The sequence below is a fragment of the Cyrtonyx montezumae genome, unplaced genomic scaffold, assembly GCF_038088225.1.
Source record: "Cyrtonyx montezumae isolate F1298 unplaced genomic scaffold, pur_monq_1.0 scaffold_7, whole genome shotgun sequence".
Lineage (NCBI taxonomy): Eukaryota > Metazoa > Chordata > Aves > Galliformes > Odontophoridae > Cyrtonyx > Cyrtonyx montezumae.
In genome coordinates, this window is record NW_027072078.1 from 17,681,654 (window position 1) to 17,696,106 (window position 14,453).

A 14,453-nucleotide genomic window follows, 5' to 3' on the forward strand; every position below is an offset into this window, starting at 1 on the left:
ATAGAAGTAGCAAGAAATATTTGTTTTATAGAAGACAAAGGCTTACAGGCACTTCATTAAAATAAAATGTCCATCCCCAGCAGAGCTTCATCTTTCAAACAAAAAATGGCAAAATCTGAGTAAATGCAAGTAATCCAGTTTTACTGATTCTCATACAACAACAGGTTAACAGTGTATTTATCAACATGGTCCCCAGAAGAAAATTAATAATTATCAGATGGTCTATTAAGGAGAGTGAATATTACAAATTATTGTCTATCTCAGTGTGGCAAATCAGAGCATTTGAAGTGGAAAAACACCTAACGTATGCCAATACTTTGCCAAAAGCAGGACAAGCTCACCATTTACTGTTGGTTAACTGCCACCCTGAATTAAAACACTGCCTGCCTCTAGGGCTTACCTTTCTTTGGCATCGGACAGCCACAATGAAGAAGAGCAATGGCAGTATACAAGGAACAGCAAAGGGAGAAAAGATGGAAGGAAAAGAAGCGGAAACAACAAAAATCTCATTGATTCCTCAAGTTCACAGTTGTTTTTCATTCATATTTTTCACTAATTAGTACTTACAACACCAATACTTACGAATGAGTTCTAAAACTCATATACTGTAGCCAACCAGACTCCCACACATTAAATGATTCACTACTTTGGATGTGAAAAATAAATAGCTTAATAAAACACTCTCAGGGTTTTGTATGCTTGTTGAAAAGTCCTTGGTGCCTAGGCATTTCCTAAAATCTCCACTGAAGACAGGGCTCCAATTAATCGCACGTGTACCAGTATTAGACACCAAAACATTCTAGCAACATAACTGGATGATGCTGAGGCTCAGGTTACCGTTTTGCTCTCCTACACAGACAGAACAGGCACTTGAAGAACATGTGATTGAAAAAAAAAAAAAAAGTGAAGAAACACAAAAGAAATGCACAAAGATGAAGAAAAGAAATAAGAATAATGAATTTTCAGCAAAGCATTCACGTTCCTACCCCTCATTGTTACGCTCACAATAAAAACCAAGGACACTCAGCATCAAAAGGAAAGCAAATAAAAATATACATAGGAACATTCTCAGCTTATGGTAGCTTTGACAACAGCCTAATGAAAGCATGTCTGAATACAAGCACTTGGATTTCTCAGTTTAGAAAGAGAAGCAGCTCAATATTAGAAATTCACTGTCATCTAAAATAAGGAACATCTACCACATGCCTTCCAAATACTCACATTTTTGTTGCATCATTAAAATATATTTACAGAGTTGGACAACTGCATACACTACTAAGAAAACTACTTGGTCATTTGTTCAGTTGTTTACTGAACTTCATGGGAATAACTCAGTTAGCCAGAGGATAAATGGATTATAGAAAACAACAGATATTTGGATTCTGTGGATTCTGTGAACTGCTTGGAGTTACAAGTAGATGAAATCAAGAGGTCAGGAATGATCATGACAACATTAACTACACAGAATTCAAAGAGCAGTAAGGTAAAGCATTAGTATATTCCAAATGACATTCTCTGCTTTTGAACTATTTGTATGGAATTGAAACATTGTATTTAACAGTGGTAAGAAATTAATAAATATGGTTGCAAAATTCCTAAAGCCAAAGTTTCATTTAAAATCGACACCTTTAGTAGTCATATGTTTTACAGCTTTTCACCCCTCTCCATACTGCCATTTTGCTAAGTACAGTTCACAACCAACTTTCAGTTATGAGAAGTATCAAAAACAACCACCAGTTTGGGATCATAAATGAAAGAAACCCCCCAAATGGTGATGCAGATGACAGGGGACCAGTAACCAGGAAACCTAAGATATGCTTCCGTGGCATGCTAGTGAACTAGATACTTGATCTCACTGTGCTCCTCCCTCCACCCTTTATTCATTCAGTTTGTAAGCACTCTGGTGCTTTTTCTCATTACAACCGCAGTTGGGCCTCAATGTTTTTTCAAATACATACGCACATATGTATGTCTGTGCTGCAATAGTCAGTGGTGTGTGCAAAACAAGTTCTCAAAGTACAACTGGCATTTCAGAAAAGAAAATCCAGGGAAGGAGAGTTGTCTCCAACTTCCAAGAAACAATAATGTTTATGTAATGAAGACAATTGTTTACAAGGTAAAAGAAGTTATTTTTAACTCTTAGTGGCTGGACTTGAGGGAGGCTCCCATTTCCTTTCTTCACCTAGCTACTATTTCCTTTTCCCTCAGCTGCTTTCACAAAGAATCTGGGCTTGCAGCTGGCAACAACCCTTTGCAAAAGCTGAATACTGCTTGTAAACCAAGTTCTGCCTTAAAGGGCAGCAGGCAACTTTACTTTTGAACGCATCTATTTCTGTTCCACACAGAAATAGCAATCCTGAATTAGGGAAGGCCTAAACACAAACCAGCAGGCCAGTCAGGAGATACAGACTTACGCTGCCACTACTCCCACCAGTACATGCAAAGGAGGCACAGGTCTCACACAAATGTTTCTATTATTTGCTTAAGCACTGCTGCTTGGTGTGATCTTTTACACTTAAGACAATTTAACTCAAGTATGGGAATGTGTATACACCACCATACACAAATCATAAGCACTATGATTTATCAGCTCCTGATGATCAGAACCAAATATTTTGTCCATCATGTAAGAGCAATTCTTCTCTGGGAATATAATTGCTAGAAACCTAGTTAATTCTGACTATTTTATTTTAGTGTTGGTAAATTTTACTGTCATGAGCTAAAACAAGTCTTCCTCTCTTCTGAACAGAACTGTGTAAATGCTAGTGTATGGCAGGTACAGAGAAGGAGCGTCTTTTGAATTCTATCTCTTCAAACAAAGACTTTTGAGATGAAGAGGGTCTTTGTATTCACATCTGTGTACATTTGGAGAATAGAATCCGGAAGGATAGGAAGGGCAGAGCAAGCAAAGGCTACTCCAGTTCTAAGCTAGCTTCCAAAGCTTGATGTCATCAGCCTTACACAATACAAACATGAACACAAATATGAGAACTCAAAACGATTTTAGCAGAGCTACAAAGGAAAGGTATCCGGTGCCATTTCAATCTGCCACCTCATTCACGAGTAGACAGTCTCCAAGACAGGATGATGATGACCTTTTCTGAAACTGTCACTCCTCTTCTCCCATACATTCAGTAATTAAAAACACTGATTTTTATTTTTTTCCTACATATAGTAGGAAAAAAAAACCTATCAGCTTCCCTTTCAAGTATCCTTAATCATTCTGATTAATTCACTACAGGAGAAATTGTTAGGAATTCTACAGCACAGAACCTTTATCCTTCCTAATGATCTGAAGAGCCCTTCAAAAAATTTCATCCCAGCTGGCTCCCTCCCTTCCCCTGCAATCCTAACCTAAGCTTCGCATCTTAAAAAAATCATTATTTAAATATATGCATCTGAGAGCACTTCCTCAATTACTTACTCAAGCATATGCACCTTTGAAATAAGTTCAGTACATAAGCCATCTCTCAAGAGATACAAGCCAAGTCAACTTTGGCAACAAACATCTTATACTGCCTTCTCATCTACCTTCCTTTCAGTAGATCACTCCACCACATTTTCCCCCCGAAACAAATGACACATTCACAGAGGATCTGTTATCAGTGTTATCGGCTAATCAAGATTCTCATAGTTTGCACTCTATGAGATAATAAAAGAAGGCAGAGAAAAAGAATGACCCACTTTCAGAAAGCATACCAGAAGTCAAGAAAGCTAAGTATTCCTTAAGGGAAGAACAGACTTCAGTCTTTTGCACTTCCTTTATGCATCCCTCTTGATCTGAGCACTTATCAAAGATTTCTTTTTAATTACATGATACAGCTGGTTTCTTTTCATTGCAGCAAAGAAATGCATAAAGCAGCAATGTTCAAGATTTAAAACATCGTTCAAAATAATTAAAATAAGAGGAATAAGTGAAAATGAATACCACGGAAGAAGCACACAAAGAATCACCTCCAAATGGGGAAACAGCATTCATGGGTAAGAGATGAGCAAGGTCTACAACTACAAGAATTTATTTCACTACAGGAATCTAAAATTACCCCTTTTCCCACCAAATGAGGCAGAGATCCTGTAGAGAAAAACATTTCATATAAGTATCACAGTTATGCATCAAGCAGCTGAATTAAGGTTAGACAGATAGTTCTAATAACTACTACTTTATGATTGAGCTCATGTTTGTTTTTAAAACTGCTTTTAAGTAATTAAGGCTTTGCTACTGCAAACAAACTATAGAATGATGTATTTCCTCTTCTAAATACAGTATTTACCAATCCCCTTCCTTAAGTGCAACACTTGTACCTTAAATTGCAGGGAAATTATCTCCACCTATATTCCAGCAAAACAATTGACAAGGGAGAACAAACAATACACTCCATGCCAGATAAGATAAAACATTCAATTCCAGTGGGTATTTGCAGTATATCAAGTATTCTGCAGCAACTTTGCACATGCACACCTGCAATGTCTTTCACATACTCCAAGTTAAGAGCATCCACAGAGGTGATCAAAGCAAAGCATTTGTCAAATTACTCTGCTTCCATCTTAACTGATCCCATTCCTCAACATCTCTTTGCTCACAAACTCTTTTAACATTTGTTCTCAGACTGACAAGGTGGATCCTGCAGCTTGCGCCTCCTTGGTTATCAGGGGCATCTGCTACTCACTGCTTCTCTTCATACTGCCAAGAAAACCAGACAATGCCTTCCCAAACTTTCCTCATAACTCCACAGCGTTCCCTTTCCAGGAGTTGTCCCCAACTAATAACTGTAGGTGTTACGTAGGAGTTAAGTTAACAAGTCCAGCAGAACTAATTAAACTGGGTTCAGCTCTGTGCTGCATCACATCTTACCTCCCAGTTTTGATATGCCTTAGAAGTGTACATGTATCCTATAAAAAAAGCCATTTCCTTAGAAATCTTGTTAAAAAAAGTCAAAGCTCACTTTACTACTCTTCAATTACAAGAGGGAAATGAATCTCTAACACTGTTTCATAATACTTTTTGCTATAAAATTGTACTGTGAACTTCCTGCCACCCCAACTAGATATCAACTTTTCCCTTCAATCAAATATAATTAACTCTACAGCACTTCACTAAATTCCTTCTTGCAAAAACCACCAGCTCCGTGAAATGGCAAAAACCAGCAGTTTGCAATCCCAATAACATCTTTTCAAGTCAAGATCCTTAACTATAGGAAGAATACTTCTGGTGATCACCCAGAACTATTGCCTTTCCACATAGCCACCATTGCACATTCTTCAGCTGCAAGGTCATTTTTTAAAGGTTATTACTTCTCCTTGTTTGGTACAGAATGAACGATGCTCTCATGCCTGTCTAGACTGAAACTCAATGGAATGCAGTTACCTCTCTCTGCACCTCATATTCCCACACCTCAACAGACGTGAAGCAAGCTCTGGTGTTATCAATTAAGTGCTGAAACTAACAGCTTTATGTAATTGCCACAAAGGAATTTACTATCAGATTCCATTGCACACGTCACTCTCATTTCTTATTTATGTACTTCAGCTCAAAGTGATAACTGTTTGCAAGTGGCATTCCTAAATTATTTATAATTATATAGTTCCAATGTAGTAACATCAGTAACATAAAGGTACATACCCTGTACGCTCACTCTAACTACCCTACAAACAAACAAACACTGGGGGGAAGGGAAGGGTTGGGAAATTTAGGAAAATAAAATCAAAACCCAAATTCCTTCTCCTAGAATAATGCTGTTAAAGATCCATTTAGGACTCATGACTGTTTTTATCTGGAGAAGCAAGGATATTGAAATAGCTTTACTTCTCAGAGTTTCCTAATAGCCACACTAAAATGCCTGGTCTCCAAAACTTCTTTCATGTTCAAAGGATGAGCAACAAATACAAATGAGGAAAGTATTTTAGCGCTGTTCAAGAAGCGTTTAGATGAGGTGCTAAAGGACTTAATTTAGTAGTTGGGTAGAGATAGTGATAGGAGGATGGTTGGACTAGATGATCTTATAGGTCCTTTCCAACCTTATGAACTTATGAACTTATGAACTTATTTAGTGGAATCCTGAAAAGGCGGCTGGGAGGGTGGCATCTTCAGCATCTGGAAACATAAATTAATGTTTCTGAATGGCACTGTCCCAAAGTGATTATGGTTATAAGCAGGAATACAAAAATGTAAAAAAAAAAAAAAAGTTGAAAGGTTCTTAACTGACACCACTAGTGCATTAGGAAGAGCAATTTATATAGATTTCTGAGTAAATGTAGTACTCAGACAGATTTTCACTTTTACTTCAGTAATCAGATCCAGACAAATTGGCTGATACAATAAAAGGCATTCCTTATTATCTTAACTAGATTAAATTATAAGTCCTGCTAAAGATTGTTGACACTGTTTGATTTATACGTGTAAATATGCCAGAAGACTGGTGGATCTAATTCCACAACCCTTTTAATACATTCCCTCTGATATCCTCATTGAAGCACCTGCTTGGAACATGCTTGCCAGTCCCATATATTCATATTAAGAAGTGCCTTAGCACCTCACTGCTTTTATTTTTTTCTGCACACAACTAAGGTAGGAGAATATATCTATGCACTCTCAATGTGCAACTATGACATTGATAGTGTTATTTTTTGTATCATTATTTCTGTTTTGCACATCTCATTTTTAAAGTTCACGTACTATGCTGTGTCATATTGGAATTTCATATTCCTGTGCCCAAAGGCTACATCTTCAACTTTAAGTGACATCATATAGACTGCATCCAGGTAAATAAAATAATAACCAGAATTCTCTTTGTTTTGCACACAAAACATTGTATGCCACTACTTCTAAGAATAAGGGAAGCTAAATTTGCTGACAGCTTCAATAGCAGAACTACTTCTCTGACAGGAAACAATAAGAGCAAAGAAAGTCTACTTCTCCTTTAAGCTACTTCTATGTCTGGAGAGAAAAAATGAAGGAATAAAAAACATTTAGTGTGAGATCTTAAATGATTAACTAAAACAATGCTGAACGATTGTGGCCAAATAATTGTGTTCAGCTGCAACAGCATTAACTATTGCAAACTAAATTTCACTAAAACCAGATTCATCTTCAAGGTAAAAGAAAAACTGCTTAACAGATCCTGGTAAAAAACTTGGATGCAGTTATTAAATGTGAAGTTTACAGACAGTCACAAAACAAGCCGTTTTAAGGAACTGTTGGAAATTAGTAATATCAAGCAAACAGCTGATTTGCTAACATTAAAATATTAGCTTTGAGCAGCGAAGCAGGTTGGAAATTTGATAAGATACAGAGTACTGAAGAGCATACACACACATTAACACACATATGCGTACGTATTAATTGCATATAAGGAATACACTCTACCATCAGCAATTTTAACGCGTTGTATAGAAAATGTTTACAGAGAAACTCAAATACTGCCACAGGACATCAGAAATAATTTCCCCCAATTTAGAAGGAATTAAACTGTTTTCTCATTTTTTCACTTGAGATTCATGGACTTTCTCACCCCAGCCCCTGAAGCGCAAAGCGCTGGAACACGTTCTTCCACTTGTCAGCCACCCTGCTGAAGGCCCAGCAGCGAGCGCTGCGAGGCAGGCACACGCGCACAGCAGCAGGCCTCCTGCCTCCAATGGCAGACCTGAGCATGTATGGCTATTTCAATCATGGCAGCTGCTCCAGCTACAGATCCCCAGCCTGGCGACTACTGCTAGAAATAAAGAAGAAATTTTAAACATGCAAGCATAAGAAACCCACACTGTAATGGCATCTAGACAAGCTTCATTACAGGGCTCCTTTTATCTTTGTCTGTAACTAGAATTACTTTAATACAGAAAGATTGCTCTTGGTCTAAGTGCCTGCTTTGCATACATATGGAGGTGCCACAGTGCAACTGAAGCGATAGGCGCTACGATTTTCTTGCTACAATCTTAGCTTTCCTCAGCTTACAAATACTGGCTCTAGCTATCTTTCAAGACTCAGCTAAATATAATGAAAATGTGTATTTGAGAATCAGCAATCATGAAACAATCACCTTTGAGTAAGAAGGTTCCTTGTCTGCAAATAAATACAGAGAAGTTACCTCTGGGATTTAGGTTGAAAAATGACCAGCAAGGCTCACAACACAGGGTATGTGCTCTAGATATGGGCTAGGTCTGTAACAAGATTTTCACTACTTAGAAGTTACAAGGACACAAGATCTCGCAAATTGAAATGCCTAAAAGAAAAAAAAATGAGAAAAAAAAACTATCTTGACTCAAAAAGATTTTCTAAGTATCTAAAATAAAATACTCTCTAGATTTGAGTTATTTAATACACTCATTAATAAATTAGTGTATTATATTCACTATATATGTATTATATGAAAATATATTCATTAATAAATAGAATGACTTTTACAATAACATAACCAACTATTTTTTCTGGAAAAACTTGGAAGTTCTTGGAAAATCTAATTAAGGTTCTGTAACACTCCAAGAGTTTTGTTCTAAGTATCCAGATCCACACTGCTTTGATGACACAAATAGAACTTTCATTTTTAAGAGAAACCGAGTCAAATAGAGGGAATCTGAGAAGGTAAGAGCAGCAGAGCATGTCCAGCCAGCCCTCTGGTAACTGAACTATGCCAAGGCCACTCAGGCCAGGTGAACCTGACCTCTGTGACAAGCAGAAGGAAGTTCACTCAAGGCCAAGAATGAGCAGCTTCTCAGGTGACACTGCCACACTGCCAATCCCTCAACACTGTGATACCAATTCAGTGCTGCATTCTCTAATACATAAATTAATGAACCCAATTAACACATATGACCTACGATTATACTTTCAGTCATCTTAAAAAAAAAAATTTTTGCAACCTCTAATAGAAGAGGCGTATATAGAGTAGAAAGAATAAATGCAATACCAGCTTTTGGCTAAATGAAACAGCAATTTGCTAGCATCATGTAGTCCACCTGACAAAGGTAGTCAGTATCCTAGTGCAAAGGTTCACAGTACCACTGGTTTTGTCACTGCTTGCCATTTACTCCAGTCATTCATGTCACAGTAAATGCCTTTCAAGTACATTTACTTAACATAAATAATACAACTATTTTTCATGCTCTTCACAGATTCAAGCATAATTAACATTGCATATTGATATTGCTTTTGTTAAATTATGCTAATATGCATTCAAAGGGTCCACAGGAACAATGTTACAATAACATTGAAGAAAAGATGTCATAATAAGAAATTATAATACATTTAATATGTGGGATGTCTGAAACATGAGTTCTGTTTACACAGGACTGTATGCACAGGACAATCAAATCTAGTTCTGAAAAGGTGAAAAACAGTGTACACAATAAACTGCATGTTACACACACACACCATGAACTCATAAATGGATGACGATCATGCAGTAAAGTGATTTGGGCATTGTTCTGGAAGTTCAGTTAAAATGTTGAGTACATAGCATCCCAAACACAACTCGTTCTGCTAGCTGTAAACTAAAGAAGTCTAACTTCTAAAAACACACCCTTTCTTCCACGTTTCTTACCCAACACACCCCACTCACAGAAGGGATTGCCAGCTGCCCCTCAGCCCCCCTGTGGCACCCCAAGGGAAGCCCAGACGTGCGGCAACTGCTCCAGAGCAGAGCACACACCACCAGCTGTGTGGCATCCCTGTGCTGACTGGGCAGCCAGTTTTAAACAAACAGATTGCAGGGGCTCAGTTCTGCCCAAGCTTTCCCTTGAGAAAGCCCTACCTTGGAATTCAGTCCCTAATTTTTGTGAAAGCAGAAGTAAATTAATCTCTTGAGAGACTATTAGCATCGTTCACATATGGTTGAAATTGACCAGCAGATTCAGGAGTTACTGATGGAAACAGAAGGGACTGCAGATTGAAGTGACATGAAAAAAGAGACTCCTGTGCCTGCACACCCATTTTTTTCCCTCCCTGTCTCATGAAAAAATAAGGAACAAAAGAAAAATACAGAGTACTGAGAGATGCAGAGCATGGATACCTTCACAACTCAAAACACAACATGTGATTTGCTACAAACCCAAGGAGGCAATGAATAAGAAAGCTCCCAGCGACTTGGAACAAAATGCCATCACATCCCGGACACCTTGTGGTTTCCAAGCTTATGAGGCTGAGGGAAGGGGAAGAAGGCAAAGACATCATCTAAATGACTAGGTCTCTCATTCTCACAACAGCCACCAAAAGCCTTCAAATCTGCTACCGACAACTATGCTTTCTTTCCCTCCCTCCAGGACAAAAAATGCCTTCCCCCACACAACTGCAGGCATGTTCTCTCTCAAGAAGTTAGACAAATGCAAGACATCTCCAGTACACCTTGGTTCTCATCTGTTGCAAAACAAATTCAGCCCTTCATCCGTTCAAACCTCTGCAGCCCTGCCACCTGCTCCTTCCATTTGCTCACACACACTGACCTCCTCAACAGATCTCAACGCCGCTCTGCACAGCTCCCAGCCCTTCGGGCTGTGAGGGCAAACCCTGAGACACTACACTTGGATGCGTGAACAACTTCCCAGAACTCTGTTGTTCTCTGATAATTGATTGCCTGTGTGCATACAGCGTGCTGTATGTTTAGGTGTACCACCACATTAACTGAGGCCGATCTTAAACATTCTCATAACAGAGCAGGGAAGGGGGACTGCTACAGTTGCATTACAAAATACATGGTAACTAGGTAGCGTAACAGGACAGGCTGCGCAATCAGTCTTCACTGAAGATAGGAGAGAGGTCAGATAAATGTTACCTATACTTATGCCTCCAGACCACCCAGGATACAAGAGTCACTTCCAGCCTTGCACTTCTACAGACTCATTTCAAAGACATAAAAAAAAAAAAAAAAAACTAAAACACACCCAGTACTCAAAGTTTTCTTCTGTTCTGGAGAACTGTTCTTCTAGTGCATTATTTTTCAATTGAAATTGAAGCAGTTAGTAGTATTACGACGTCTACAAGTTAACAAAATTAACACAGCCACAGGCAATCTACACACAGATTCCATCCTACCCAATGCACAGCATCATCAGGACTGCCTTATTCAGACATAAACATTCTGTCCTGAATGGAACTTTGTGCCCTGCTTACACACAGACTGCTCAGAAAATGAAAGCACACGTTCACGGCATGGCTGGACTTTCAGCCCAAACACAATATAACTCCTGTGACAGGAAACCACGTGTTCTGATGTGGGAATAAAGCATTTGTGAAGAGCCTAACAGATCACCTTTCTCTTCCCTCAGGTGAGAAATGCAAAGGAAAGTAACATCTTCCAAGGAGACAGACACACTGACTTGAGAGACTGCTGAGAAGTGTAATGAGATGAAAAAGCAGGTGGGACAACAACAACAACAACCAAAATTAACAAAGGATTTATTTTTAAGAGAAGCTTGTATTATGTGCTAAAGAGGGGCCATCAAAACAGCCACTTCATCATGAGAATACTTATAGAAAATACTTCCACCTTTGTCCCTGATGAAATAAGGCTTGCCCTCCTCCATTAGAGAACACACAAACAGTTCAGCCAGCATTTACACACAGTTCCTTTGAGGGTAAAACATTCATACTGAAGCAATGTGTAATGGTTCAGGGCTTGAAATTTGGGCTCCTGAGCAATCTGGACAGTGTATCTCCCATTTCCTTACAGGATACGCCTACACCACGCAGCACAGTAAAGAAATACCCAAGTTTGATCAGGAACTGGAGGCAGTGTAGCTGAAATCTCAAAGAGGTTCATGTAGGCTCATTTGCTTAATGAAAAAAAGGCTCTTCTCAGAGGGTGAAGGGATTTATGCAGGATTCTGCACTTTCATAGCCACACAAATGGAGTTAATGAAGCCCTAGTCTGACACACTGGCTGTGCTCGGTGTGTCTCTATCAAGCACACTACTTGTGCCCTTCACACTGACAGTCTATGTCCAGCTGCTATGCTAGGACTTCTGAGAAAGCTTCCAAAACAAACAGAAAAATAAGATTTTTAGATTACAACCAAATGAGCCATTAATGATGAGTATAGCTCTAGTCAAGAAGTTGACACTGGAGAACAGATAGATTTAAGAAAACTGTTTAATATGCAAGATAAGTCAGTTACTAATTCAAAACACTGATAAAGTAGCCGAGTTGAATGGCCAAAAGGAGTTCTTTCTCATGTCACACAATTCATATTTCAAACAAATTATGTTTAGACACTACAGTAGCTCCAACTGGCAAGACAGAACAGGATAAAGAAGCTTCAGTTCACTCATTTTAATTAATAATTAAAACAATCAACTGGAAAAAAGAAAACCAAACCACCCCCTTCAATCTCTATCCAATTCTTTTCACTCTGAAAATCTTGCAGCCCTGTCGATCCACACATATACAAAGTGCAAGGGAAAGACCCACAGAGATAAAAAGACATTTTACTTGCTTTAATTCTTACTTCACGTTTTCCACAAGTCATTTACACATTAGACAAAATAATGCTGTCTACTGCGGATATGTAGAAAGAAGGAAAAGTGGTTTAGTGTTGTATATCACATATGGCAAGCAAATGAAACAAGATTAATATCTAGTTCGTATGAACACCCAAATGAAATTCTTCAGCAGTATTGTGGAACAGTTCAAAGGTTCACCAGCCACCTCTTAGGCACAGCCCTCACAATTAATGCATCCAAATGCTCCTTAATGTAAGGGAGGAGGGAGAAATATGTCTCAGCTCCAAACAAAAGATTTAGAAAGAGGTATTTCAAGTAACTTGATAAATGAAGAATAAAGTGGTGAATTTTTTTTCTCACCATACTTGAAAATCTGTCAATCTTTTACCTAAAACTAGTGTAGGTAGAATGCACTCCCTTTTAAGAGAACTGCTGCAGTGAAAAATATACAATCTAAATACAAAGCTACTGGGTACTTGTTAAGATCTGCATTTTACAGAGAAAGCCAGCAACATTTTTCTTTTAACAAAATCCAAAGGAAAAAAAAGGGGGGCAAGGAACCCCACCTGAATCTAGTTCTTCATTATATTCTCACCTAGCAGAGCAAAGGAAGGACTACCACAATAAGCTCAGGACTTTACTGAGCTCTTCCCATGGAGATCTAAATATTCTTCTCAAGGCAGAAAGCTACAAACCTATTACAAAAATACTTTCCCTCTGATGTCATGATTTTGCATCTATAAACACTCAGTTCCAAGTACTGCAGAGATACAGCACCCATCGATGATCGGAGTAACAATTAATAAAGGGTTTCCAGGCCAGAACCAGCATTGCCATCGCATGCATGTGAGCATACAGTTCATGCTCCGGGGGGGAGGGGAAGAGAAGAAATAATGTTAGCTCTTTCATGAACATAAAAGGGCAGAATTACACATTAGTGTAGCTTCCCCATGTATAGACATTTTTTTCCTAAAATGCAGTGTAAACCTAAAATCAGCCATTAGTTACTTTAAATAAAGCTCAGATCATTTGTGTAATTACTCTTACAGAGGATTACAACCAAAGTCTGTATAATGTGGATTGTTAAAATTTCATAATTAAGGAATAAATCACAATGGGAAAATGGGTCCCTATTCACAAACAGCCAAACAAGCCAGCATCATTAATACCCTCGTAACAAGGCAAGACCAGAAATGAAACCTAGGAAAGCTGTTGCCAGGTCAGGATGGAGGTGAACCGGCAGAACTGTGCGGACGGGCTCGCACTGCACCTGCCCAGCCCTGGGCCTGCCTCAGAGCCACACTCACTCCTTCACCATCATTCTTCATCACCACGGCAAAGCAATGAGCAACCTGCCCAAGCGCTCATGTCAAAGGCAAAAAAATCCTGTACCTCTTTTAATCATTATTATTATATTTGAAAGGTTAGGTAGTGGGCACTCTTGATTCTTGCATGCTTTAAATACCAAGACTTTTGACCTTCAGAAGTCCCTTCTTCCTGAAGAAAAAAATCACTCCCAGGAAACTAACACAGACACTACAGAGATCATGTAAAGTAATAACAGTCTCAGGTTGGAATGATACTGTAACATCAGTTGTTTCATGCTATTATCCTCCTAACAGAGACCTCTTAAGAAGAGGAAGCAAAGAAATCTGGGGCTGTCCAGTCAGAGCAACGTATCAACTGGCTATATACTGTGATTTTCTTACAAAAAAGGATTCATTTATGAGCTACACAGACTACAGAAACAGCACTGGAAGCACCTAGCCCTGCAAAATTGGACTCTGATTAGTAAAATGACAGGAAAGTTGTAGCAGTCTCCCAGAACTGCTGGGAAATACAGACAGGATTGGTTCTGCGGGCATTGATATAGGTGCCCACTGATGGCAGTAGCACTTGAGGAGCTCCAACGTTCTCAGCTGTCACCAGGACCGAGCCAAAAGTGGGAGACCAATGCACCTCTCATCTAATACTGGGATCAAACATCTCAAATATCAAACACGAAGCTTCCGAGCAAAATTAAAAAT

The 14,453-nt window shown here is 38.7% G+C and overlaps 1 protein-coding gene across 2 annotated transcripts in view; it reads right to left on the reverse strand.

Annotated features, from left to right (window-relative positions):
* The window catches only part of BMPR2 (bone morphogenetic protein receptor type 2), a 95,108-nt gene that overhangs the window by 80,003 nt on the left and 652 nt on the right, over nt 1-14,453 (reverse strand). The gene's annotated exons all lie outside the window — the stretch shown is intronic.